Genomic DNA, 27481 nt, shown 5'->3' on the forward strand with positions numbered 1-27481 from the left:
TTCCCAGCCTTCAGCACCTTTGGAGACATAGGAGGACAGATGTGGCCAGACAGCAAGGTGTCCAGGACCTCGTGGTGAGGGACTTGGCCCCAGCATGAGGTCTTTGAATCCCGGTTTGTCCCTCTGTAGGGTGAAAATCAGATCCCTTGAGCTTCTTCCCCACCTTCTTGCCTAGATACCTTTCTACCATGGAGGAAGAAGTACAAATGAAAGAAAGAAAAGGAGAAGCAAAGAACAAATACGGGAGGAAGCCAGGGGTCTTCCGGCACGGACAAGGTCTCTGCTCTGCGTCTCCCAACGCCGCCACTTACCAAACATAGCCAGGGCCTCGCGAAACCTCGGGCCAGCGGAGAGTAGTAAGATGAGCTCCCTCTTTATTTGGCCTAGCTAAAAATAGCAGAGGGGAAAAAAAAGGCAGAGTCAGGACCCTGCAGGACCAGTAGTCAATGGGCTGCGAGGAGCGATTGAACTCCAAATACTGCTCAGCAGCCTCCAGCTGACAGGCTATTTTTTGCCGTGGTTGACTAAATATGGTCAGGGAGGGAAGAGTGCGAGCAGGGGCCGCTGGCCCGGGAGTGCGTGTTTCGGATGCTTCGCTGGGTATATAAGCACTGGAAAGGTGGACTCGCTTTCTGACCAGCGCTTGCCCCCTCCCCTCCGCCAGCCCCCCCACCCCGGGGTGTGTGTGGGTGCTAGGGGGGTGTGGGGAGGCGGGGGGGGGGGGGGTGTGCATCCCTCCTGGCAGCCTGACCCCAGCCCGGGCTGACCCCCGGGGAGGGGGGCGAGGAGGAGAAGCGGAGGGGAGGGGGGGCGGGGGCGGGGGGGTGGACGCGGGCAATTCTGCAGGCGCAGCCCTTTCGCATCAAGGTGTGCTGCAATCCGGGCGGGCAAGGTTGCTTCTCCTTAACCCTTGCCTCGCCGGCCGGTGGCAGCGCTGCCCGGACCCCCCGGCGCCCGCCCAGGCTCCGCCGCGCAGCCCCCGCGGTACCGCGCTGCCGCCTGCCCCCCCCCACGCCCCCACCCCCGCCGAGCCGCGATGCAGCAGCGGGGACGGAGTTGTAGCGGTGCTGGGTGGAGGGGGCGAGCTAAGGGTGGATGGGGAGGGGAGGGTTTGCCTGACGAATTTTTTTTTTTAAATTTTTTTTTATTATTATTTTTTTATTTTTTTTTCTCCAAGTGAGGACTAATACCATCCCCGGGCCTGCTCTCTTTTTCCCTTCCTGCATTAGAGATTGGCTGTAAGGAGAAGGCTGACGGCTGCAGCATGAAGCGCATTATTACCTTGTGATTCCATGACCCTCCTCTATGCATCCCTAACTCTCGAAAGCTGATTCAGCTTTCAGCTAGTGCTCTGGTGACTCCTCTGCTGCAACAGAAGCTCCTAACTGGTATGTCTTTTTTTTTTTTTTTTTCCTCCCCCTTCCCCTCCTCTGCTCTCTCTGCCTTGCCTTTAACCGCTACCAGCTCAGCTTGTTTTTAAACACTTTTTCTGGCCAATGCAGGACTGAGCGCCCATCCAACTTACCCGGGGACTTAAATGTGGGCTTTTGCAGTGGGCAAATGTATGTGTGTGTCTGTGCGGGGATGTGCTGGGTGTGCGTTTAATCTGTGGATGGGTTAGGAGACCTTCCCCCCCCCCCTTTTTCTTTTTTGTTCTGCTGTGGCACACTCCGCATTTAAAAAAAAAAAAAACCCTAACAAACTGCAGAGCAAGCAGTGCACTAGAATAATCTGAACTGAAATGTTAGAACTTTGACATGCAACCGTTCTGCAAGGTTAAACCGGCCTTTAAACGCCTAATTCAGACACAGGCTGGCTAATGACACCTGGGGGGATTGGGGCTTTATTCAGGTCTTTGCTACAAACTAGTGCTATGAGCTAATACCAGCCGGAGCAAAAGGGTGAAATGTGGTTAAACTTAGCTTAACTTGCAATGATCTCAATGCTGCGGTGATTAACTGTTAAAATGCTGAGGAATGAGCGTTAATTACAGGCGCATGGTTTGTGGAGGATCAGAGAGGAGGAGGAGGAGAAGTTAGGTTTTCCCTGCAAGGGTTAGGAATTCGGGTTACACTTCATACATCAATTGACTGTTATTGCTTCTGCAGCTCGGAGTTGACTACGATCATTATATTTTATATGATAGTGGTGATACCTAGTCACATAAATATATAGACATCCGTATTGTGAGATGGATACTGCGCTACATACACACACACATACACACACACAAATTTAGGTATGTTTTATAGCATGCATATGTATATTTTACACATCTTTATACATAGCTATATAAATGCTATATATAAGCAGGTGTAACATATCACCCAAGTACAACACTTCTCCAGGCTGCGTTGAGAGTATGGATATACGTATATGTCTGTGCCGGAGAGAGTGTACACTCAGCAATCGTGTGTAATTGTCTAGGCAGAAATCTGTGATTTGTGCTGTCAGTTTAATTGCTGGGTTTCTCTCGAGCAGATGGTTATGTCTGGGTCTCCCAAGGACCGAGCCCCGCGCCCAGCCCAGCCCCTCTGCCGTGGGCTGAGCTGGGGTGAGCGCTTGCCTCTGCCTCAGCCCCCTTGCCTCTGCCTTCCCAACGCCCAGCCCTAAATACGCGCTGTCTCCCAAGTCCCCAAAGTTCTGTGCTCAACATCTCCAGCTTGACTTTGCCACCTGAACCTGAGCAGCACCTCGAGCCTGGGGCAGAGCAGGGATATAATGTACAGCACCTTGCTCTCCGTCCCTCCCACCACCCTCCTTCCCTCTCCAGGCGATACCTCAGGCTCTTCCCTTCCCCTTTCTTTGCCCCTTGGCCTCTGCACTATCCAGGTCTCCATCCATTTTTCTCCCCAGAACAGCCATGATTTTATTGCACATGTTTTTTTGCTAAGAGCAAGCCCAGGAGCTTGGCGAGACTGGGTGGGTTGAGGGTGTTGGATGACGCTTGCCCACCACCACTTACTCCTGGTGGTAGCTGTAGGATGGGAACCACCGGCTGCCTCTGGCGTCACCATTAAAAGCACCGTCACGCCGTTTATCTGCTCCTCCACCAAAAGGCACAACCCTGGAAAGCATGAGCTTCCACACAGAGCCTCAAAGCCGGTTTAAATCTCCAGGACGATCTTAGCTGCTGGGGTTGGTTCGTTGTCTTCAGTTTTAGTAAGGATTTAAAAGGTCATTTTTTAAACTCTCTCATAGAGCTCTCTTTAGTGGCCAGCAGCCGCTGTCCCGCTCACCTCCAGAAGCTGGGGGCCCATCAGGACAGCCTGTGTCAAATGCATTGAAGAAAGCAAATGGGGTATGAGTTGCAAATGTCTGATGGTCCAAGAAGTCCAGTAGCTATTGTCAGTCTGTAGGAAATACAATACCATGGAGTGCCTTGGCTGTGCAAAAACCCCCGCCAGCACTTTGATTTTTGTTGGGCTTTTTTTCATCTGAAGCACTCCGACTTTCCCTCACACTCCTCAGCTCTCCCTTTGCTTTAATTTCGCTGCAGTCATGAATTACACTGGTGCCACAGCTCCATCTCTCTTCCCCTTAATCCAAACTAAAGGTTGAGATTTGCCTTGAAATGAGACGATAATGATGGTGAAAAGGGCCAACAAACCCAGGGAATGAGGAGGAGAGCGGGACCGAGGCATTTGCTGGTGTTGCATGTGGGGTGTAAAGCCATTCTGGGGGCCGAGCACAGGGGGTTACACCCCGGCTCCGCACGACCCTTCTTTTTCGGTAGTGCTAGAAGTCGATGGGGAGCTGGGAAATATTTAGTCCCCAGCTGGCAGTGATATTTTAAAAAGCAGTGGAAAAACATCGATGCAATTAGGTATTCCAAAGCGCTTAGTTTGCCACTTGCTAAGTTTACTTAAACCCTCTTTAAAGGGTTCATTAGAAGGCTGAGAGAAACGGTAAAATTCATTAACACGAAGGCAGCCATTCTGCATTTGCCTGTAAATTGGTATCGATCGGCAGCAACGGGGCGGCGGGCGCAGGTGAGCGTGCCCTGCCCGCCGCGCTGAGCGAGCAGGCAGCGAGCAGGCAGTGCCCGGCGTGACCTCCGCCGTCGCTGCCTGCCCAAACCCCGCCGATAACCGCCTGCCATTCAGCCCGGGCGGCGTTCGCAGCCCTGCCGCTCGGCCCACAGCATTGTTCGGGGAGCTTTAAAGCTCAGCGCAGCTGCGGGGAGGCGAGGGAGAGGGGGAGAGCGAGAGGCTGCGTGCGGGGTCGAGCCCCACGGGTGCACAAGCGCATCCCATGGGAGCTGCAGGAAGAACTCGGAGAGACTTTGGCCCGAGCTCCTGCCACCTGGCTTTGGCTGCCTTTTCTGTTGCACATCTGCAGGTGTCTCCCCAAAAACCCCTTAGCTGGCGTGGAGCGCAACCGGATGACTTATTAGAAGCAATTTTTAATTTTTTTTAATTTTTTTTTTTTTTTAAATACCCTGAACTCCCCAAAAGGCGTGTGCTATCTTTTGGGGTTTGCTTATCTGCGAGGTAGTGTCTCTCTCACAGTGACCAGCAGAGGAAAAATCATTGGATTCACTAGGTAAGACGCTTTCTTCTTCCTATGCTTTAATCTCTACTTACTGATGAAAGCAATTGCTTGTCTGAAGCTGATGAGTTTTCTTGCTCTGGCAAATGGAGCAGTCCTTGCCGGTGTCAGTTTGTAAATCAGTAGCTGGCCATTTGATTTTTGGCTTTCTGAAAACAAATTGGCTTTTTGTTTCCAAATTACAGGATGGAGACAAATGGAAAATAATATACCTTTAACTTTCCCCCACATGGCTTTGTCTGTAATTATATCTCTATGCATATAAAGCAAATCCTTTCCATGAAACCACATTTTGGTCTTTTTAATTGCTGAAAGTTTACGATTTCAAATGAAGAGCCTACTTTTTCAGTGGAGTGGGAGGTTGGCTTTTACTCTGTGCCGTTTACGTGACAAAGAGCCCCTGCCAGGGCAGCCACTGGACTGTGGCTGCTTTCTGTCCGGTGAATTGTCCAGTTCCTCTTCCCAGGGACCAAAATCCATCACCTGCGAGGGCAAAGCCCGGGATTACTGGCGAGGAGTGGGAACTGGGGGGTGGGTGTGTGTCTCAGCACATGGGCTGGGCAGGAGGAAAGTCTGCTGGCTTAAACTGAGCCATAACTCACTCTCGGGATGTAAATTGTAAATCGGCGTTATTTTTCCTCCTGTGACCATATAAATGCGCATATTGAAACTACCTGCTTGAGAGACATACTTCTTTATATGCCCATATGGACCTGGCAAGCTATGGAATGTAAAGAAGTATGTATTTCAGGTGGGAACCCTTCTCAGAGGAACAATGTGTGACCCCGGGCAAATGAGGGAGAAAGACAGACAGATTATTTTATATTTAATTTTAGTTTTAACTGCCTGACCTGGCAGACCGACTGGGGAGTCAATTGATGGTCTTGTTCCAGCGCGTGTATTGTTCTGTCACTTTGCCTGTGTCAGCAGGTGGAAATGCTCATCAGGACATTAAATATTCAATATGCTGACTGCGGCATGGGCTTTGAAAGGCGATGCCAGAGGAAAGCTGGCTGTCCACTCCTGGGCTTTAACGGGGACGCAGGCCAATCGCTCCTTTTTTCTGCTTCCCCGTCGACCCTTTTTCTCCCCAAAATAAGGCTAGATAGCAAACAGAGCTGGCTGATATTTAAATCTAGGAAAAACAAAAGTAGGGGAGAGGAAGAGAGAGCAAAAGGATACAACAGTTGTGACTTGGGCGTGCAGTGTGTTAGCTTCGAATTAATGTGCAAACTCTGCTTTTTGAATCTTTCCCACATTAAAACTTTTTGTGCTTAACGCTGGAGAGAATGAGACCTTCCTTGTCGGTGCGATGAGCCATCGAGTCAGCAGATCACAGCTAAAGCCAGAGGGGTGCTCTGAACATAGGGGTCATCTTTTCCCAAAGGAAAACAAGAAAATGAGCTGCTTTAATCCTGGAAGCTTTCACTGGCTTTCACTTTTCCTTTTTAACCTTTTCCAATGCAAAGTAGTTGGCTATTTTTCCAGGATCCTACAATAATAAGGCAAGATGAAAGAAACTGGGTTTAGATAGCAGTGTAATGTTCTGCCTAGGTGGGAGCTGCGTCCGAGGCTTTAAAGCTTTCAGCCCCGAACATCCTCACGCTTCTGTGCTGCCCGTAACTACGGGCAAAGCCAAACTCCCCAGAAAGCCGCTCCCCAGCTTCCCAAACTGACGTTCCCATCTCCGCGGGGCAGCTGAGAGCACCGTTTTGCTTTGGAGTAATTTCTCTGCAATCATGACACCCCTCTTCGCTTGGCTAACGGGCTCCTCAGGCATCGGCTGGGAGGTGTGATGCCTCGGCGTCCCGCACTGAGCTTAATCGAGTCTTACCCGTCGCAGCATCCTCTCCCGGGCACGGGGAGCAGGCGAGGCTCAGAGTTTGGATTTTGCGGAGTCTTCATCCTCTTGGTTCCCAGCGAGCGCCGTTGTCACTTGTTGCACGTACGCAGAAGGGCGTTTAGCTGTAAGCAGGCACTCGTGGACAGCGGGTTAGAAAGGGCAGGCTGGGCTATCGGGAAGGTTTCCTATGGATGGGATGCGGTGGGGTTTATTAAGAACTTTTTGTTTGTTTGAAGCAAATGCCGTGGCTGATGGAGGCGTGGGAAGTACTGAGCCCCTTCCTAGCAGAGGAGGAGCCTTTTCTTTGCCGGGTGGCTTTGGGCAGGCCAGGTTTGCGTTGGAGGACGGCTGATCTGCGCATCATCCCGTTCGCACTGCAGGATGCTCCCGTTATGCTGGGCCCTGGAAATCTGGAGCTTTCCCAGCTGGCCGCAGCGGGGTCTCTCGGGGCCTCGCTGCAGGGATGCAGCATCCTCTGGGCTCAGCCCCACCAGCAGCCACCCTGCGTGGGGACAGTCCCCAGCCCCCAGTCCCTGCGAGGATGGGCCCTATGGGTCTCCAGCCCCATGTTGGGGTCAGATCTAGATGTGAAGCTGGTGGATGCTGGGAAATGAGCTGAGCCCAAGCAGGAAGGCTCTGGTGCCCAAGTGGGGTTGTGATTTTGCTCCTTTGTAAATCACCAACATTGTCTTGAGTCTCTGGATGAAAAATGAGGACAATTCTCACCATTCTGGATATAACATAAAATCATATGTTATGTATAATTTATATACAAAATTTCCCTCCTTTCCTGGCTGACCCTTTGCCCCATCTCTTCTCTTTTACCTTCTCCTCCCTTCTTCCCTTTTCTGTTTTCTTTTTTTTTCCGTCTTCTCTCTCTCTCTCTTTCTTTTATTCCCTTTATTTCTTGCCTCAGCCCGTGGTTTGCTACAACTCCTGTGCCACACTCTGCTTTGCTCTCGCGAAGGTGCTCGTGGTCTGATTTACAGTAGATACCTGCATTCCTAATGCAATTTTTATCTCCTTCCCCCCCTCTCTGAATTAATACGCTTGTTAATCACATGGAATTGCTAACTTTAGGAAGTCACTAAGTGCTCAGATTTATTTTTTATGTAAATATTTTCAAAGCTATAATTCTGAGCGCTGTCTTGCAGCACGGGAGCGGAGGTGGCAGGGGAGGCTTCGCTGTGGCACATGTCCAGAGGCACACAGGCTTGGATGGTGTTAAAAATGAAATGGGGTGTCTGTGTATGGCTCCCCCAGAGCCACGGCAGCTGCTTGCTGTTGGCGTCGATGGAAGCAGATGATGGCTGCAGGCCTTCAGCAACCAGTTTGCGCTGTTCTTCCGCTTTGCGGCAGCTCCTCTTCCCTTTTACACCTCTTTGGATTAAAACTGTGACTGTTGCATTGCACTAGGTCCACTCTATTTGGTAGTTAAAATTCAGCCACTTCTCTTTCGCTCTTCATAAACTGGTGAGCATCTCCCCACCTGGAGGAGCATCGGTGCTGGACCCGCTGCCGGGCAGCAGCGCCGGGATGCTCAGGAGCGCCCATCCATCCTGCGAGCCAAGGACTGTGCAGTGCCGGCGCGGAAACAGGAGCTTTGAGAATTGTAAAAGCCATAAATCCAGTGGACCAAATTAGTTAAATTTTTCTATTCTATGCCTCACAAAATCCAGCCGTTCTTGAGATGAATTCTCCGCATGTAAGCGGAACTACTGGCAGGTATAAGATGGATATTTTGCACATGCACACGAGAGCACAGGGACGAATTTGTGCCATGCGGTTTTTCCTGGCAGGGTTTTTTTTTTCAGTTTTTTGTGTTTGTTATGTTGATGATCTATTATTACTGTTGTTACTATTACTTAATACTGGAAGACAGGTGGTCCCATAAATTCCAGCACCCTCTTTTGAAAAAAAAAGAAAAGGGGGGGCATGTTTGCAATTCAAGTTTAATAGTGCATTCATCAAGAGCAATAAAGCATTTTATTGCACAAGTATTTCAAGGGATGTGCTGGCCCTGGTAAAAGCATTAGTAAAGGGGTGCATCAGCAATCTCATTTAAAACTGTCGACCCAACGTGAAAAATGTTGCGTTGAAGAATAAACTGCTATTAAGCATGATTAGATTGACCTGCAGGACAGATATTTTAGCTGCAGCAGCACAAGTCGATCAAAGTGAGCATCGCTTAGATTGCAAATTTTTTTTTTTAATGCCCTAAATTAAAAATGAAAGAGCCTTAGAATATTTAGGACCAGAGAGTGACTTTGGGGGTAAGATTTGTGCATTCAATTCGAAGAGGTTTGGAAAGGTGGGGAAAGGGGGGAAATGTATTAATTGCTGCCCCTTTAGCATACATTGAAAGTATGTTACTCAGATCAACCAATCAAAAAAGAAATTGTGCTGACTCAGCATTCGGGCTAGTCTGCACGTCCGATTGCAGAAGAGATCAGCACTGCACTGCAGTATCTTTCCCTGCCTTTGACACCAGCCTAGCTGGGCAGGGCTTCCCTTGTGTTTCCCAGGACTGGTTTAGGCCAAGAACAAGCGAAGGCCCTGAAGAGAGGAGGGGAGAGTCAAGGTTGTACAAGCCTCAGGCTGGTAATGATCCTTTTTAGTCAGTAAGCAAGAGCTGCCATGCTAAGTTTGCCCTGCCAGATGCAAGCGGCATGAATTGCTTGGGAATATATCTATTTTTAAAGACTTTCACCACATCTTGCACTTAGCAGTGACTGTGGGCGAGGGGGTGGTGTGTTCCTCGCAAGAGAAATATCCTCGCTCCTCAGCTCTGATCCCTCCCCTGAAAGCCCAGGGCTGATTTAAGTATGTGAAGACGGTAGCGTTAATGTTTGCTGCTTGAGGCTGAAGTTGCTCTTGACCTCAGCCAAGCGGGCAGCAATGCTGCAAGATGCTTTCCCTTTGGGATGCGGGCGGTCATGGTGAGAGCAGCCCTGCGCTCCAGGGCTGGGAGCCGAGGGCACAGGCTCCCCTGCCAGCTCGCTGGGCTTGCGAACGAGTCGTGGAGCTCCCCTGCCTCAGTTTCCCCCAGAGGCACAGCAGGTGCTCACTGTGGAGCTATTAAAGCCACTGCTTGCACTGTGAGGCTAAAGCCGGAGGAGGCCAAGGCGGGTTGATGTAACTACCCAAGGACAAGCTTGTTCTGGTTTGTAAGGACTTCCCTGCTTTGGTGTTGGCTTGCACAGTGATGTCCAGCACGGGTTCTGGGGACATGGCACAGCCTGGCTGGACTGTGCCCCCTCTGCCCTTGTGACAAAAGACAAATTCTTGTGTGGGATCCCCAGCATCTCTGAGCGGGTGCAGGGTGCGAGACGCAGAGGCCGGACCTCAACCAGAACCCCGCGGGGCTGTGGCTGCCTGGGCGGTACCTGAGCGGGAGTGAGCCAGGTGACGGGGTCCATGAGATGCTCCAGCACCGCGGAGCTGCTCGCTGTCTCACGGGGGCTGGTTGCCAGTCTGGGCCCCATGCTGCGCTGTGCCGCATTGCCGGGTGGCTCTGCCGGCGCTGGGGAGGTTGAGCAGTGCCCGCCCAGCCATGAGCACCTCGGTGGGTACCGTGGGCAGGCAGAGCAGCATCCCTGTGGGGTCCCTCCTCCCGACCGCTGCTGCGGCCCGTGGTGCTCTGAAGGCATTTGTGCTTGCACTGTTTAACCAGTGTCGGCGTGCATCCCTGCTCTAATCTGTATTTTTGCAAAGCGGTCTGTATGGAGGAGCAGAGGCTGATGGCGGATATCCTTGTGTACGAGGGGAAGGCTTTCAGACACAGCTACATCTTGAAGAAAGCAGAATTTAGTAGTCGAAGGTGTAAGCAGTTGGAGCAGTTGCTGGTGGTGCTCAGGAGGCAAGCTAGGCGCTGGGGCTCGGGGGAAGCGGAGTGACTGACATCCCTGACAGATGCAGGGATTTCCTTTTTTTTCCCTTCTTTTTTTTCCTGAAGCACAGGGCCGTGCCTGTAAACGCCTCGCCATGCCCAGATATGGCCTGCGCTGGGACCCGTGCCGCTATCTAAAAACGCCCTGGGCAGAGTGATGAGCCTGGGGGAACTGGGGAACAACTGCTATAAATAGTGCTCATTCTCAGCTGCCCTTCTGGTGGGACTGGATTAGGTGGCATCTGGGCAGCCAAGAGGCGCAGGGCTCGTGACCACCGACCGCAGAAGTCACCCAGCAGCTGTAAGGACAGGAGCCATCCCTGCAAAGCCCTTACATAGGCAAGTCAACCCTGGCATTTGGGGAGTCGGATAAAGTATGGGAGCAGGAATCCAGTGACCTAAGAGCAATCAAGAATAAAGTTCATTGTGGCGGCCGGGGCAGCGCTTCCAATCTGGGAAGCGACCGGGCACCGGAGGCAGGACTTGGCCTTCGGCTGCGGACGCTGTTCGGTGCGAGCTGAGGAAGGCGTCGGGAGGGAGCTGCGACGCGGGAAGCAAAATGTCGCAAGGAGTTGCCGAGATGAAGAGACTGGTGTCGCCTTCTGGGTTAATTTGCTGGCAGTGAGATTATTGGAAGCTCTGATTTAACATTTGTGTTTACCTCGGGTAAACAAATTAACAAAAAAACCTGAGTCTTAATAATTTAAGGCACTGACTTGATTGCGGCTAATAGAAAATAATGAATCTCGTGCAGGGTTTTCACTCCTAACCTTGCAGAAGGTGGACAGTGTGTGTAGCTAATGTCCATGTGGATGCAATAGAAGTGGTCCCTATATGTTGGGGGGTACGTGTAGCTATAGGCTGCCGGAGCACAACCCAGCTCCCATAACAGCAGTGGAAAAGGACTGTATTTTGCTGGAATTAAGCTCAGCCTTCAATATTTGAAGGGAAAAAGTGAAGCAGGGATGGTTTGGCCAAGCAGAGGAGATGGCTGTGGAAGCGATACCTGAGGGGAAAGTCCTAAAAGATGTGCAGTGGGGCACTGCGGATAAAAAGCAGGGAGTGACGCTGTGGCTCGGCCCTGAGCAGGTCTGTTGCAGGACGGGGACCAGGATGCGCGGGCAGGCAGGGTGAAAGGGGTGTTTATATCCAGACTTTGTCCCCTCCCTTCCTCATGGGTGTCAGGGCTCCCTGACGGGGAGGTGCACCGCTTTGCTTTCTTTAAATTAAGCCAGCTTTGTCCCAAAGCCTTGTCTTTGAGACAATGAGACACACTCGCACCCGCACCCGCTAAAATCTATTGTGCCATTTTTGCAAAGACCAGCAAAAGTCGCCCGTGTGCTGTCCCCTCCCTGTCCTCCACGCTCATTTGGCCTATTTGAAGCTGAATTTATTCCTGGGAAGGTCCCCATCAATTTGCCTTGCTCTTTTGTTGACAAGTTTATTAAAAACCTGGGCAACTACGTATTAAACTTTTATCAGTGTCGAGGAAGAATACGTCCTTTGAGCGGCCACAAAAGTTATGGATTGGGTCTTAACATTTCTTGTTCCACCGTTCGGCTGAGTCAGCGTAACAAATAAAAGCTGCCACTTCTTTTTTTTCCCTTTCTTGAGAGACAGTTCCCTTAGCAGTGTAAGTAACGGTGTCCCATAACACAAAAAGGTTTTGAGTCTGGGTAAACATGAGTTTTTTTTTGTGTGTGACCATAAGTCCTTAAAAATTTGAATTATTAACTTAGAAAGGGAATATGAACCCTGGAGAAAGTTATTGCTTCTTAGCTCACAACCAATAGTTATGGTAAAATAACTGATACTTTATAGTGTTTAAATGAAGACATGCCCCCCAAATTAATAATGTTTGTTGTACCACAAGTGACGTGCTTCTATCCACCGTGAGGACACGAAGGGGTTGGAGCGGTGCTTGGTTGGGGGTGTACCTCTGGTGCTGCTGCGATGTGGGAGCTTTGCACTTTTTCGTTAGTCAGAAGATGAAACAAAGACGAGGCCAATATGTTGCACCAAAGATGTTAAAAATAAAGCGTTAGAATCGCATAACCTAGTTCCCATTTTGCTGTGCAGCTGAGTTTTCAGGAGTTGAAAGAAACCTGAAAAATAGTCGGTGAGAAGGAGTTTGAACTGATATAACAACAGACAGGCAGGGAAAAAAGTGAATTTCCACGGGACTGAGCCACAATTCTTAAACTCTGCCGGATAAATAAATAAATAACTGTCCCCAGACAGCATCTTTCAATGCCTGTCACCGTGTCCAAGGATTTTTTAGTTCTTAAACAGGTTTGCTGGCATAATTTGTCAAGTCCAACAGGGAGGTTTCCGTGTGACAGAGGATCATTTTTCACCACGCACAGTGGTGCACCAAGGCAGTCCGGCAGGCTCCGAGCAACTCCATAATTAGATAACAGTTAACATACGTGTATTAGATGGATCATCATTCATGCTATAGGATACAGCAGAGCCCGCCGCTGCCGACGCTGTGCCGTGCCGAAAGCAGGCAGGGAGCGTTCTGGACAAACACGTCTTCCTCCCAGAGTTTATCTGCATCACCATTTGCTCCAATTATAACTAATTGGGCACATATTGCATTTTCATAGCATCTAATTTTCTATTGATTTTAACGGGACTGCTGGTGTTTTGTACTATTAAGTGGTATCTCCTATCAGTTGCTGTTTAAAAATGCTGAGTACACTCCCCTGTATGGAATTATGCAGTCAGCAGATGTTTTAAAACCTACTTAATTGTTTGGTCCATAAAATGCACAAACTGTATTAGGGAAGGGCTTTGTTCTCTTTTGAGTGTGTGAGTTGAAAAAAAAACCAAAATCCAACGCCACAACTATTTCCACCACTGGTTTCGGGAGATGCAGCTCCTGGAGACCTGCTCAGAGCCTGGCGTTCCAGGCAAAGAGCTGCGGAGGGTCCGTCTCGGTCCCACGTGCAGCCAGAGCGTTTGCAGCTCCCTCCAGGTACCGATGCTCTGCAGGGCCAGAACAGATCAGGTCTGTGCTTGAAACAGGACCTTTATTTTTACAAGAGGCTTAGGAACAAAATTTGGATTAAGACAGAGACTGTCTTATTGAGAGCCACGATTTTGATAAGGTCACTTTTGACTTTCTGTGTAACTAAGGAATAAGGTGATAACTGCAGGTTTTGGGGCTTTATCCTCTAACAAGGATATTGCTGTGTACCTCGGTGATACATCCAATAAAACTGGACTATCAAATTAGCCACTGCATTTCATCAAATACTCAGTGAAGCAGGATGAAAGCAATAGTCCTCTGTTCAGCATCATTTAAAGAAGAAAAGATTTAAAAGAGAGATTTAGGGGAGGAGCTGAGAGGTGGCCTGGCAAAAAGCATTTCCAGCATCGCGCAGTGGGTCATTGGATCATGAATATTGGATAACTGTATTAACAGCAGAGAAGGCAGGTAGAAGGTGATGGAAATTATATTCCGGGGCAGCTGAGTTACCCCGGGGTGCTGGTGAGTTTGGCATCAACTTGCTGCCTTCGCTGGTCATTAGCAAGAAGCACGTTGTGTCTGTGGGAGACAGGTGAGTTCACGGGGCTGTATAAATTAAACAGACACTTTATTAAGTTCAGGTAATAGTTTTGGTTTGAAAGACTGAGTGGCTACTGCAATGTCAGCAACTACTTTAGTGCACAAAGGAGCTGAGTGCTTTTTAATTAAGTCAAATAAAATCTGAGCGGAAGACTCCCAAGCCTTGTCTGGAGTCTACTTTTTGGGTTGAATATCTATAATTTTAGAAATGTTAATAAAACACAGTCCACTTTTTCCCTGCAACAATGTAAGTTAAATTAATATTTGATGTCTGTAAGGCAAAGGATAAAAGCAGCGAGGTTGTATTTTCTGGTTTACAAATGGCACATTGTGCAGAATACAGCGGCTGTGGCATTGATTTAAGCATCCTCGCAAAGACACCGTGCAATAAAGTTGAATCATCTGCAGTACAAGTATGGCTGTTTGGTGGAAAAAATAGCAAAGTGAGAGAGGAGACATTTTCCTGTGTTATCAAAAGCCACTTAATTTTGGGGAAATTTCCTCCGATTTAGTAATGTTTGGATGGAAATCAAATAACACATTAGCTTGAGGAAAGGGGAAAAAAAACCCTTCCAAAGCTAATTACGAAGGGAATGTGCACTTCATTAAGATAAAGCTGTAGGAAATCAATGTTCTGTATTGTTGTTTTTTCCCTTTGATTGGATTTTAGGATGATAAATTGTTAATGCATTTGATCTAAAAATGATTTGTTTATTCAGATGAAGAGCAACAGTACTTTGTCTCATTTGGCCTTTTAGCTTATAATGATAATGGCTTCAAGGGATGCTCATTTCTCAAAAGGGTATCGGACTGGAATAGGCAGGAGATTTCTGGGCTCAGAAGGATGGGCCCTATGCAAGGGTTCGTTGTAGGCTAATTCTATTGCATGTTGAATCTTCTGCTTCATTAGGAATATCGACAAACGCTGATAAATTCTTTGGCTTTGCTGTACTGTCTATAACACGTCTTTATCAGAACATTGAGGCTGAAGTGGCAAGGTCTTCAGTAGATCAGATCCTCTTACGATGCCTGCTGCTGATGCTGCTTGCCATGGCAGTGGTTTGGTAACACGGGGATGTTGCCTGTTCTCATGCCCATGATCGTTAACAGCGGAGCTGACTGTTGGGCCAAAAGCAAAACAGAGACCCTGCACAATGGTCAACAGAGAGAGAGAAGTGATGCACAGGTTCATTTTGTTATTTTGGCGTTGATTTGCCACTAATAAGTTGCTTATCAGTGTGCCTATGGCTCCCCAATGCCATTCTGCAGCGTGCGTGGACTTTGCCCAGCTTGGGGATGTGCTGGTGCGATGGGCAGGCAGGGCTTGGAGCAGGGTCCTGCGAAGGGTGGTACCAGCAGCTGACCCTGGCCCTTGGGGACAGAGCAGCCAGAAAGGACCTTTCCCATGTGAGACCCAATTTCACAAGGAAATGACAGGACCTGGCTTCACTTTGGACAACAAACCTAAATTTGGTGGTGTTGGATGGTTGAGGTTCTGGACGCGGGACATGGTGCTGTCGCAGACTGTACTTACAACACAGCACAGGCAGGAGAGGAGAGCGACAGCAAGCCCCTGCCTGGCTGTTAGAGCTGGGCAAAGCTCTCTGCCAGATCCTGCCTGCTGAACCTGGCAGCGCTGAGCAGGCAGAGGTGAACCCCGTACCCCCACATTTCACAGGGCTGGGGGCCCACAGGCACGCAAGGGATGAGCACTGCCTCATGGGAGAGATCTGGACCTTCGACACAGCTCAGACTTTTGAAGATGTCTGAGTGCAGCCTCTGTAATTCACCTTGTCCTGACGGCTTGTACAGCCTCAGAGCCCAGTCTGGTGGTCCCTGGGCTGGTGGAGAGCTGTGCTTGCCCTGCCGGGAGGCTACAAGCCTCGTCGTGCTGCAGCCCTCTCCATCCGACAATGTGGACTGCTCTTTCTCGGCTGCTGGGAAAGCCTCACCACCAGAGAGACATCATTAGTTTTGATTAATGGCATCCAGAAGAGAAAAACTAATTTTCTAAAAAGGAAAATCTCACTCATAACTCACCGCAGAGAATTTAAACAAAGCGTTACAGAGCATCCATGCCGACTTGCATTGATTTCAGATGTGTTCCTGGGCACTCCCCGAAGCAGAGTGGGGGAGAGGGGACAGCACTTGTCCCTGGCAGAAGATGCTCGGTTTAATCTTCCCCCTCCTTACTCTCCCACAGCGCTGCTTTCAAATGACTCTCTCCAGATCAATGGGACTGGGACAGACCACGCGTTCCTGGGGAGTAGAGCATGTTTTAAGGGCGCAGTGGTGATGCTCAGGCAGCTTGGTGCACGCTACCCCAAAAAACGTGTGCCCATCAGGGTTTAGCTCGCACCCTCAGTGCAGCATCAGTCACCAATGGCACTTCCACCGCCCCACAATCACCAGTAAATAATTACTTTCCTTTGCCTCCTGTAACTCACCAAAGGATGAATTTAATACTTCCAGGTCCTCACTGTCTAAGTTTCCATTTAGTTGCTTGGCTTGATTGTCTCTTGAAAAGGTACCTAGAGATAACTCGATTAAATTAATTGTAGAGCTCTTTTTAAAAAGCTATTCTCTCTCTCTTTCTCTCTCTCTCTGTCTCTCTCTCTCCATTTATTTATAGGCAGCTTAGAGTAACGGGTTTGGGCAGTTAAGTGATCTGCAGTACTTACCGTTACAATACAAAGCCTGTATTTCTTGGGGAGCTATAATGCTGGCCCACTTGCAATATTTCTGTGTGCAGTGGTTATAAGCGCAGGTGCTTTTTCCTAGTCTCATCTTGCAGCGTGGTGGGCTGCGAGGAAGAGGGGGGAAAAGTCACCTTTGCCTTATGACGCATATAAATTCTTTAAATAGGTTATGCACATGGCAATGTGCAATATCTGCGCATGGCTCTAGGTTAAGGAGGAAAGGCCTGACTTTATTGGCTCCCACTGCAGAAATGATCGGAGCTGCTGCGATTTTTAAATTTGATTTACCGAGTTATTTTTACCGGTGGGGTGGTCATGCTGCAGGGCTCTCCAGCAGCAATTAACTCCCCAGCACGGCAACACGAACCATCGGGCGAGTGGCTTGGGCAGCGGCGGTGTGGCAAGGCTGCCGGGCAGGGGCTTGCTTTGGCCGTTCGGGGGCAAATTGCCCGATTATGAGATTGCAAGAAAGAAAAGCCATTTTTCTGTTTCCCATCTGTGTTTCTTTTCCTTTCCACCCCTTTCCTGTTGGTTTCTGGTGATGGCAAATACAACCATTGCTCGTCTGAAACAGATCTTAAAACCGCTGAAACCACTGATTTGAATGCCAGAGGAGAAAACACGGGAGGCTACAGGGTAGGAAGGCAGAGTCTGTTAACCTCTAAAAAAGATTTCACATATTTCAGCCTTTTCCTTCCCGTCTGCCAAGGAGAGTCCCGAGGGGAGAAGAGCTCTGCAGCCCTGAGTTGCTCAGCTGCGGGCTGGGCGGGCCATGGCAAGGGACATCTCTCTGCTTTACCTGCTGCTGCGTGTTAGGTGGCACTTCAGATACCGACATGGAGGAGGACAGCAGACCATAAAACACTGAGAGGAAGAAGGCAGAAGGTGACAATTAAAGTATCTGGATTAAAACAATAGCCTTTACTTATGTCATGCTGTAATAGCAATGTAGCTCTCAAAACAGATGGAGCCAAATATCAGGTTTAAAAATGCTGCAGGCTGGTGGTTACTGCTGCAGACTATTCCACTGCTGTTAAACCTGCCTCTTTAATTCAGACCTGCTCTTCAACCGTAGCCTCTAAGAAGCTTAAATAAATCCTGACTGCCTGAAAGTGAAGCCATTTGAACCAGTGCAACGGCAGGCAGCAAGTTCAGAAGAGGTCCAGGCAAATGGGAAAGAAAAGACCCCAAGGAATTCCCCTCTGTGCTGGCCACAGCCCATGAGGCCAAATGCTTTGCTAAAGCTGGTAAAATGGAACCAAATCAACTGTTCAATGGATTTGGTCCCCTTCAACCAGCTGTAGCTGTGCATTGATCTCTCTGACGCGCCTTGGAGGAAAAAACACTTGAACTGGACCAGCACAACTCAGGTAGCAGAAGACATATGGCCACGTGGATGCTGCCGATAAGGAAATTATGATGACTGGCATCTGCAGATCTATCACTCGGGCTCTAAACTGTTGGGCTGAGCCCGAGTCATTATGTGGTTGCCAGTCAATTCTGCCTAACGGAGACCACTCGAGATTGATAATCTCTATCGTCCTCCTGTATTGATCTCAGCTGCAACGCAGGACTCTGTATTTCAACTGCATATGCTGTGCGTTTTCTTATGTATTTACTCACGCCCACCTGGGACCCCTGTGCCTCAGTGTTTCATCTGCTGCAGTGAAGAATAAAGGTTTTGATCTGAAGTTCCCTGCTTGTGTTTTGTACCACGCGCCGAGCTTCTCATTTAATAGGCTCTAGTGAAGGAATTGGGAGTTACGGGGCTAGTAGAGCAGGGAATGAGTTGGGAACACCAGCTATTTCCTAACTGCTCCAAATTGCAAATATCCACAGCCTACTGGACAATAATGCTTTTTTGTCTGGGAGGTAAAAGCTATGCTCCTGAAAAAAGGGTCCCCAGTTTGACTTTGTTGACCTAAAAGACATGTAAAGTGTCTGCCCCAGTCTGGCCCTTATACGCACTAATGTTATGCTAATGGACTTAAAGAAAATCGCTCACTTCCCCGTGTAGTAATGATTGGTGGGAAAGTAAGCTGGGCATCATCTTTTCCTAACCATCGTAAATCTATAGGACTATCACAGGCCATGAATATTGCTGGTATAATGAGCTGTTTGGATGCAGGTCTGATTTGAGATTATTCAGGTCTTTACTTCTTAACTACAGCTGGCCCAGGTTAACCCCTGGCATGAGACAGTGCCGAGATTTGTATCTTTTCACCCACCGGAAATCTGGTTCACTTGGCTCCACGTCTCCGGTCCTTTAGGTACCATTTAAATGTTCTTACTAGGGCCAAGAGTATTTATGTGCTTCAGGAGAAGGAGCTATTTGCTGGATCTGAGGCTTAACATGCATCTAATATTTATGTCACTGGATGTTTAAAAGGCAAAGACATCAGGAGCAATGTTACTGCAGGAACACCTTTCCTCAGCTAAAAGGAAAACGGTGCTTACCCAATTCTGCTAGCTCATTTTTCTGCAATTTAACAGTGCCTAAACATCCATTCTGAAATCCTACTGAAGTCTACATGTTTGGGTTTTGTCCACATACTTCGATTAGATCAGGCACGTACACAGTGTTTCTGCCCAAGAACAAGTTCCGACTGAAGAGCACAAGCAGAACTGAGAGCTCAGGTCTCCAGCTCTCTCTTTTGGGATGCAGTGATCAGTTCTCATACTGAACAGACTGCTAAGATGTCAAAATTTCCTTAAATGTGACTATAGCCTCTATAGCTGCCATGCGGTGCGACCATCGTCTGTGGTGAAACCCGCTTTTGCCAGAGCCCAGGTCTGTACAGCGGGTATGCCAGACACATTTCCAGGGAGCTGCCGGGAAGATGGAGGTACTAAGTTGTTCTGTGACTTCTCTTCCCTTTTTGCTGTTCATCAGTATTGAAGTGTAAATACACCAGCAAGGAGAAGCAATTCTATCAGAACCTATCAGAAATATTTTCTGGTTTTTTTTTTTGAAAATGCAAAAATGAGAAGCAACGGATGAACTCTTGGGGAAGGATGTTTTCCTTCATGTCACCAGCTGATTTCTTGGAGACTTGTAAAAGAAATTACTGGGGTTTTTATTTACTTGTTTTTCACAAATGCAACTTCTTTCCAAACACCCAACAGTGCATGCAAAAGCGCTTTGACCTAGCCTAATAGAAGAGACCCTAGCCTTAGCAACATGCATTTGCTGAAATTTATGCCTGCAAACAGAGGAAAATGAGCAGGTCCAACAAATCCCTGCGTTAGCTTGGAGCCAGTTTGCAGCCATGGGTAGTAAGAATGCTCGTGGCTTTCCAGCTGCAGCCACACAGCACAACTCTGCCCTTGGCAAAATAGCCAAGTGGCCACCAGCTCTGTAGCTGCAAGCCATAGTGTCTTTCCCAGCCAGTTCTTTGCTTTGCAATTAGTAGTGCCGGTTTCCGAACACTACCCAGTCCCACCTCCCAATTTCCATCTCAGAAGCATTAAGCGAAGGCATCTGCTGAGACAGGAGTGACTGCATGAGTAGCAGTCGCTGAGCAAACGTCACCCTAACGCTGTTGCTGTCAGTCCCGAGATTCATGAACAAGGAGGGATAGGGACAAAAGGACAAGGGAAGGGGAATCCTGAGCACAAGTCCCTAATTGCTGACAGTCTGGGCTGTGAACGATATCGAGATTCTAGAGGAAAAGGTTGAGTAGAAACAGATGCTTCCAGCAGGCTGTGGCCTGGGTTTCCAAAATACCATGCTCCTCCCTCTTGCTCCTGCAACATGGGTTATTCTCTCTCATTCCCTAGGGCTGCATCCAATGTAAACAACACCGTTATTAAAATTCTACCTTGGTAATGATAATTAAGTTACTAAAAAATGTCAAATGGGGAAGCTGGAGGCATTGTGATTTGAACAAAACCATGGAAAGTAAATGAAAATGCTTTCTCCTTAAAGCAGTATGGTCCATATTTAGGTACCTCCAAAGTCACCTGAGCCTCGAAGCCTGGGAAAGCTTCCAGTTCTCTTGAAGCTGGAGGAGACAGGAATACATGGGGGCTACAAAAGTTGGGCTGTACATTTAGATGCTTAAATGTGGATCCCACATTCAGGCACCTATGCGTGAAGATTTCTGCCAGTAGTTTTATTGTCTAATTATATCTTTATGGAATGGGAAATCCAATTCACTTAGCAAGGAATTTCTATAAGAATACAGGCTATCATGGTCTAATCGAGGAAATACGAGGCCCATGTAGAAGGCAGCCAGTAGACTTCTGGGAAACTCTCTAGGGACTGCTAACATATAGAGACAAACAGAAAACATTGGCCAAAAAATGATAAAAATCCCTCCCAACAGTTTGTGTTTCAGCCCTGCTCACTCCCAAATCCCTCCTGATGCACCGCAGGGTTTCGGAGCAAATGGAGCTGGCTGATGGCTGCCCATTGCAGCCGGGAGCTGCCTAGGCCCTGAACCTGCCCATGGTCTGAAAACTGGATCGGCTGCAGTCAGTTTCCCATAAAGCACAGCTCTGAGTGGAAGTTTTACTGCTGATTTTGAAAACCCCGGGATCAGGTCCTGCCAAAGTCACTATAAGCCTTTAGCCAACCACCTTTAACTGCATCAAATCTAACTGGCCTCCATCTCCACTAAGAGGCTGCTCTGATGGCCCACCAGACACTGCTGCTTTCCTGGAAACCCTATCAGCATCTCAGACAAGGCAATCCTGAGAACTCAGTCCTGCAAACATTTTGTGTAAATATTAAACAACAGTGAATAATTAGCAGGAATTTTTCTTGACCCTTTTCTGTAATAAAGACCTTTCTTGGCAAATGCAAACACTATTTTGAGGAGCAATTCATAATCTAGAGCTGCTAAACACATCAGCCTAAATACACTAATGCTCTAATATCCACCATATTTATACAGGACTTAAGACAGATAAAACCAGACACATTATCTGTCCCAAAGACCTGAAAGCATTCATCAGTCAAGTGTAGGAAAAGAAGGTGGCAAAAGAGGTGGTAAAGAAGGGACTCACTTTTACCTTTGATACATCTGCAAGCACATCTCTGGATGGAGCAATCAGATCAGCTGGATTCTCTCTATGGAGCTTTATTATGTGCGTCCTTTTCTTTCGTCTGTTTTTTTTCTGAGAGGAGAGAAAAGAAGGGACAAGCAAACCAACAGGCAGATAATTGTTCTGTGCTGACAGTTTGTCAAGTGAAGGAAGCACAATTTTAGTCAAGAGATCTGCATTACCATAGTACTTGAGCAGAAGTCTCTTCTTTTCCTTCCAGATGACATTGACAGATAGCCTGAAGGGGCTATCAGGACACAAAGCTAAAGATGGTTAAAGACATTAAAAACTGTACAATATAAACACCATCTACACCAGGACCATCATCTAGGGCGAAGATTCATCCTGACATATTGGGCAGAAAACAGGCCTTCTACTGGTGTTACGTATAGCTGTTGAGCCAAAGGTATTTTCAAGATAGGCAAAAAATATATATAATCCTGTTACTAACCATGCCTTTCCTCGTGGGTCTTTGCTGACTCTTGAAAATCTATGACCAATAAATGTAATGATCTCCCTTCCCCTTTCTTTCTGGGTGAATGATAGGTCCTGTGGTGTGTTCATGAGTGGCTTCATTCATTCATATCTGACTTCACTTCCCAGCAAGCTATTGAATGCATCCTCTTCATCACAGGGCCACCAGCGTTGCCCAGGTCCTGCTACTACTTCTGTTAATAATAAATATTGCACTCAGAATAAGATGGTAAATCTTGTGATAGGGTGGAGGGAATTTGTGTTTCTGCATTCCTGGAGTTTGGTGTTGCATAAGTCGCTGTAATTTACTTGCACAGATAATGGCTTTAATACTCTCACATTTTTTTAATAAGCTGTACAGCCCTTTCGTACAGTGGGTGCAGCTGGAGGGACAGAGAACTGCAAAGAGGGGACTTCACCTGCAGGAAAATATCCTCTACTTCCCTCAAAAGTGATAAAAATGTCAATACTATTGACATAACCCCTAATTAAAAATGACTGCCATAATTATGCATATGATAGCCGTAGGACGTTGTTTGGATTAAATGTAAACAGCGGGATGTGCTGCACGTGTTTTCCAAAGGAATAAAGGGCTGGATGGTGGTATCTTCTGTACATCCAAGCAAGAACAGAAGAAGGATGCCTCGGCTCCTACGTGCGGGCTACTCCTCTGCCGCCCAGTCCCGACGAGCTGTGCGACGGCGACTGCCTGCTCAGCCTGAGCTATTTGTGACCGCGAGATAAAACATGTCCACGTGTACTCCTTTGGCTGGGGTTTAAGCAAACGTCCTTTCCTTCATGTTTGACGTGGCCAGACAGCAAGCGCGCAGCCGGTCGTGGCAGCTTGGTGGGTTCCTGCATTACCTCAGTTACTGCGGCAGTGCTGAGCTGTAGTAACACCGCAGCCTGGGGTGTGGAGAAGTCCTCCTTTTCCTCGCAAGGAATAAAATCCTTCATTTTGGGGTATTCAGCAAACAGAATTACAACAGAAAATAGCCTGTCAATGCCCCATGCAAATTATTATCTTGTGCAATTGGTCTGCCTGGATTGGCCAGACTCGCTACTTTAATGTTCGTCTGCTCTTATGCTTGTGATGTTAATGTATGCCCAGGTATCTCAGCTGGCTATAGGTAGTTGTCTTTTATTGTACAACACCAAAAAAACCCCACTATGATGTTCCATGTAGTCCCAGGGCTGCAAGGTGGGATTGCACCACAGAGCTGGGGCTGAGCACAGTAGCTGCTGTGCCCACAGATGGGCTACACCGAGCTGCATAATCGAATGATGGGAGAAGAGCATGGCCAGTATTTCTCTTGAAGGTACAAGAGACTGAACACCAAGAACTTCTTGTCCACCTCCATGTGGGACAGGTATTTCACATCACTTAGCCCCTTCCTCTGATAAAATTTGCCACCAGCTCTTTCTGCCCTCCCACTCCCATAAATCATTTTGTGCAGTGCATGACAGATAGCTTCTGCTTTCTCCTTTTACTGCTAGGGGGGGGGAAATAGTGAGAGAGGGAGAGATTTGAAACTATTTCCCAAATATGCAAATATTCAGCCATGAGCTGATATCCTGCCAGGGGTAAGAGGTGGCCCCGTGTTGCACATGCACAGGAACAAATAATGAATTATCCTGCAGTCTGTCCTCAACATTGTAGGAGGAATTAATTTCTACCCTCCCTTCGTGAGGCAGCTCGTTCCCCTGAGCCCGCTTTTTCCCAGCCTCTGTCACCCCTTGCTAAGGGACACTTGGTTGCTGGACAATTTACTGCAGGACGATTAGCTCACGCTGTCTGCTCGTGCCCCTGACTGTGGATGGAAACAGGTCTGAGTTTCCCCAGGCGCCCGCTCTAAAGTTTGACAACCCCTCTTTTCAATCCCTTTTGCTCCCCTGATTTTGTGCCATCCTAGTTTACTCAAAGAGCAGGAAGGAGAGCTGTGTCCCTTCACGGGGTGGCTTACGTGGCTGGTGGTGCCCTGCGCTGAGCTGACCTACCTGCCTGTTTGCTTTAGCAAGTTGTGCTCATCGCTTTGGGTCCGAGTGCTGATGGCTGGGACATGTCTAATGAAGCAACTTTCCACTACAGGGACCCCTGCAGAATTGAAGTTGAATTTCCAACCCTGAGCCCTCTTCTCCCTTCCTGTGCTAAACTCCTTTTCTGTGAAATTCCAGCATGCTCTGTGCTTTAGTAATAAAACACAACGATGAAATATAAGTAGACTTTTGCCTAATACCATGGCAGCATCATTCCTAGATGGACAGTAATCATAGCTACTTTGCTCCATCTATCTCTGCAAGAAAGTATGAGGTTTTTACACAACGAAAAGAGGAGGGGAACTTGTTAGTTGTTAAGTATTTAGGGGGAAAAGTGAATCACCTGGAAAGTAAAGGCATAATCCATCCTTCCACAATGAGGAGCGTGGCCCAATGAACCAAAAAAGCCCAGGAGAGAAAAACCTGGGACAACCCTTTGAGCTGGGACATCTGACAGTCTTAGAAAGAAGCAGGAAAAGAAAAAAAACCCAAACTGCTCCATTTGTGCCATGGGACAGTGTCCAAAAGCCAGCACTTCCCAAATCCCGTGATGCTGACCCCAGAACTACCCCTGTAGATGCTTAATATTTGTATCTTTCTCCATTTTAAAGCAGATGATGGAGTGTGAAGCAGTCAATAAAAAAAGGCGGATTTTAGGAAACCAGGTAACAGCCAGAATGTAACTATTAACTGAAAGCTGGGCAGAGACTTAAACCGACTCCAGACCCTGTACATTTTCAACCTGGGAGATTAGTTCAATCTGGATCCAGAGCTTCTGCATCGTGGCTGAGGTCCATCACCAGCAACTGCAGAGGATTTATCTGGTGAATGCATCCAGCCTGACTTTGCAGATTCCCCAGGGGCAAATGCCCCCCATGGCACCCACGGGAGCCTTGCCTTCGCCAGGGCTGCAGAGAAGCTGGGGCTCGCTGAAGCCTCCCATCGATCTGCTGGCAGGGTTACTGCAGGGTCGCGGCAGCCACACTGCCAGCTCTTCGGGCTTGTAATGGGTTGTCAGACTACGTGGTGCAGTTAGGAAGGAGCCGGCAGGTGTCCTGGCCCTGGTTTTAGGCACTGTTTGTTTCCAGAGCTCTTCCACTTGCAGTTGTGCGTGCGTTTTGCCCTGCTGAATGGGCAGGGTGAGGCTGGAAAAGCCCAGCGGTTTGCTGCTTGCGCTGCTGTTGGTGGATGCAGTTCCATGACTTTATTCAGATGGCTTCGTCTCCTATGAGAGAAGCTGGGTTTAAGCCTGGTGTAACACCCTCACTTGACTTTGGGAACGAGCATTTCATTCGCAGCTGTTTTAGAAGTACTAAAGCCTTCCCAATAACACCTTTTCGTCATTTTAAAACTTTGATTACTGTATCCAGCTTGCAGTTTGGCACTAGGAATTTTTATGTGGAATGTTAGTAGGTTTTCATGCATGAACAAATTGATTCATGAGTGGATTAATCTGATGCACCTTTTAAATGGAAAACCGACACAGTTTTCCATCAGAGACCCACTAATAAAGCGCATTTACTTGGTTAATCCATTTTTTTCACTTCTAAGTGCAATACATAAGGTATAAAAATATCAAATCAATAGCCAAAGGCTATATAAAAATGAGACTGAGTGATCAGAAACCATGTGTGAACGACCTTCTCCTTGGCTTGTGTGAGTGACCTTCTCCTTGGCTTCTTGGAGGACTCTGATTTCTCTTTCTGCTGCCGAAAGATCCATTCCTAGATTCGCCCCAGGACGGTGAGGCTGCAAAGCCCCAGGTGTCCTTGCAAGTCCCCAAGGGGAGCGGGTGTAAGGAGCCACCTGCTTCCAGGGCTCTCCCGGCATCGGCTCTCCTGCAGCCCTCCCTATTTTCAGAAGTGGCTAGTTTGAAGGTATTGGGGTTTTCTTCTTCATTAGTTTTTTTTATCATCACAGAAGGAACTTGGTAGCAGGAATGTGTGTAAAAGACAAAGGCGTCTTCCAGTACGTCTGCTCAAGGAGCCTGTCCCAGTCTGCCAGGGAAGCTGCACAAACTCCCCTTTTTTATTTTCCAGCTAGAGTACAGCAGTGTTATTTCAGAGAAAATGCCTGCACAGCCTTCTCTCTGCAAACACTGCAACCATCATTCGATCAGCGCAACTCTCTCGTGTGAGCTAATTTAACAAGCAGTTGCTTTGCAGGCTGTGGAGAATTGCCTCTTACCTAATAATTCTGCTAATTTGCTTAACTTTCCCAGATTGCAAACAGCCCTGCTCTGAACAAGCAGCTTTCTAAATGAACCCCTAGACAATTTCTTGACAAGGGGGGAAAGGAAAAGTGGATGGCTCGAGAGGTTGCAGCTCACAGTCTTTTATTTTTGACCTTTGGGCCAGCATTCAGATTTGCTTGTTGGGAAAGCTGCATTCAGGATATATTTTCTTCAGGGATTTACGCTACCCTTTTGCTTGTAATTATTCTCACTTGATGTCTTCCATAAATTAAAGATGCTTCTGTTAGTGAGTTCCAGTCCTCTCAACTATTTTGCTAAAGTCTCCTTATTTGTGGCCGTGAGCTACAACACCAGGATTGCCGTTCTTGCAGAGCTCCTGTTCGGTGGCTACAGGCAGAGAAGTAAGGAAGGTACATGGCTAATACAAATGTCTAACCATTTCCAGAAAGAAATGGAAACTGCAGTAAAGGTAAATGTCAGACTATTTAAAGACAATGTTAACTATTGATTTTTTAGAGGAGACTACCTCTTCAAAGGATGGCAAGCATGCCTTGAGATGCTGACAAGGCAACCTAGATGGATGGGGGAGAGAGGGAGACGAGTGAATTGGGAAGACAGAGATTTTCCTGGAGAGCAAAATGAACCCTTTACGAAGCCTTTGGGATTAAAAAGGTGGCTTAGTTCTTTCACACAGTCCACCCTCCAACCCGCTCCAGCCCCATGCCTTTTCCAAGAAATGAAGTGCAAAGAAGCACCGATGAGCAATAAAGAGAAGCAGCAAAATACTCGTTTCACCTGCATTTTCCAATGAAAAATGAACCCTCAAGCACACCCAGTGATTTGTTCTCTAAGTGGCAAAGCTCACCCAAGTTCCTGATTTCGCTTCCAGCAGAGATGCTCATTGCTCATTCTCACACCCCGCAGCAACGTGGACTTATTACGCGGCACTCGCTCTTCCCACCTGCGCTCGCTGCTGGTGCGGAGATCCAGGCAGCTAGAAAAAAGGTGGGGGCAAAACTATCATTCTCCTTGTACCTACAACTAGGAACTTGTGGGACATTATAAGCAGCTTGGCAATTTTTATTACCCTTTAGTACAACAGAATAGACTACGGCTTCATATGGTTTAACAGAAAATCAAGCCTAGAATAAAAGCCTTGGTTTTTAAGAAA

At 47.9% G+C, this 27481-nt stretch overlaps 1 long non-coding RNA gene across 3 annotated transcripts; it reads left to right on the top strand.

Annotated features, from left to right (window-relative positions):
* The first annotated feature begins 456 nt into the window (after positions 1-456).
* On the top strand, positions 457-27481 carry LOC142363555 (uncharacterized). Of its 3 annotated transcripts, none has more exons than XR_012765810.1 (3): positions 457-619; positions 1178-1388; positions 26827-27481. It is a non-coding gene; the product is annotated as an uncharacterized LOC142363555 (long non-coding RNA). The 3 variants fall into 3 exon arrangements; XR_012765809.1 differs by having other exon boundaries at positions 607-679; positions 1230-1388; XR_012765808.1 differs by having other exon boundaries at positions 609-679.

This window comes from Opisthocomus hoazin, chromosome 18, assembly GCF_030867145.1.
Source record: "Opisthocomus hoazin isolate bOpiHoa1 chromosome 18, bOpiHoa1.hap1, whole genome shotgun sequence".
In the NCBI taxonomy this organism is placed as follows: Eukaryota; Metazoa; Chordata; class Aves; order Opisthocomiformes; family Opisthocomidae; genus Opisthocomus; species Opisthocomus hoazin.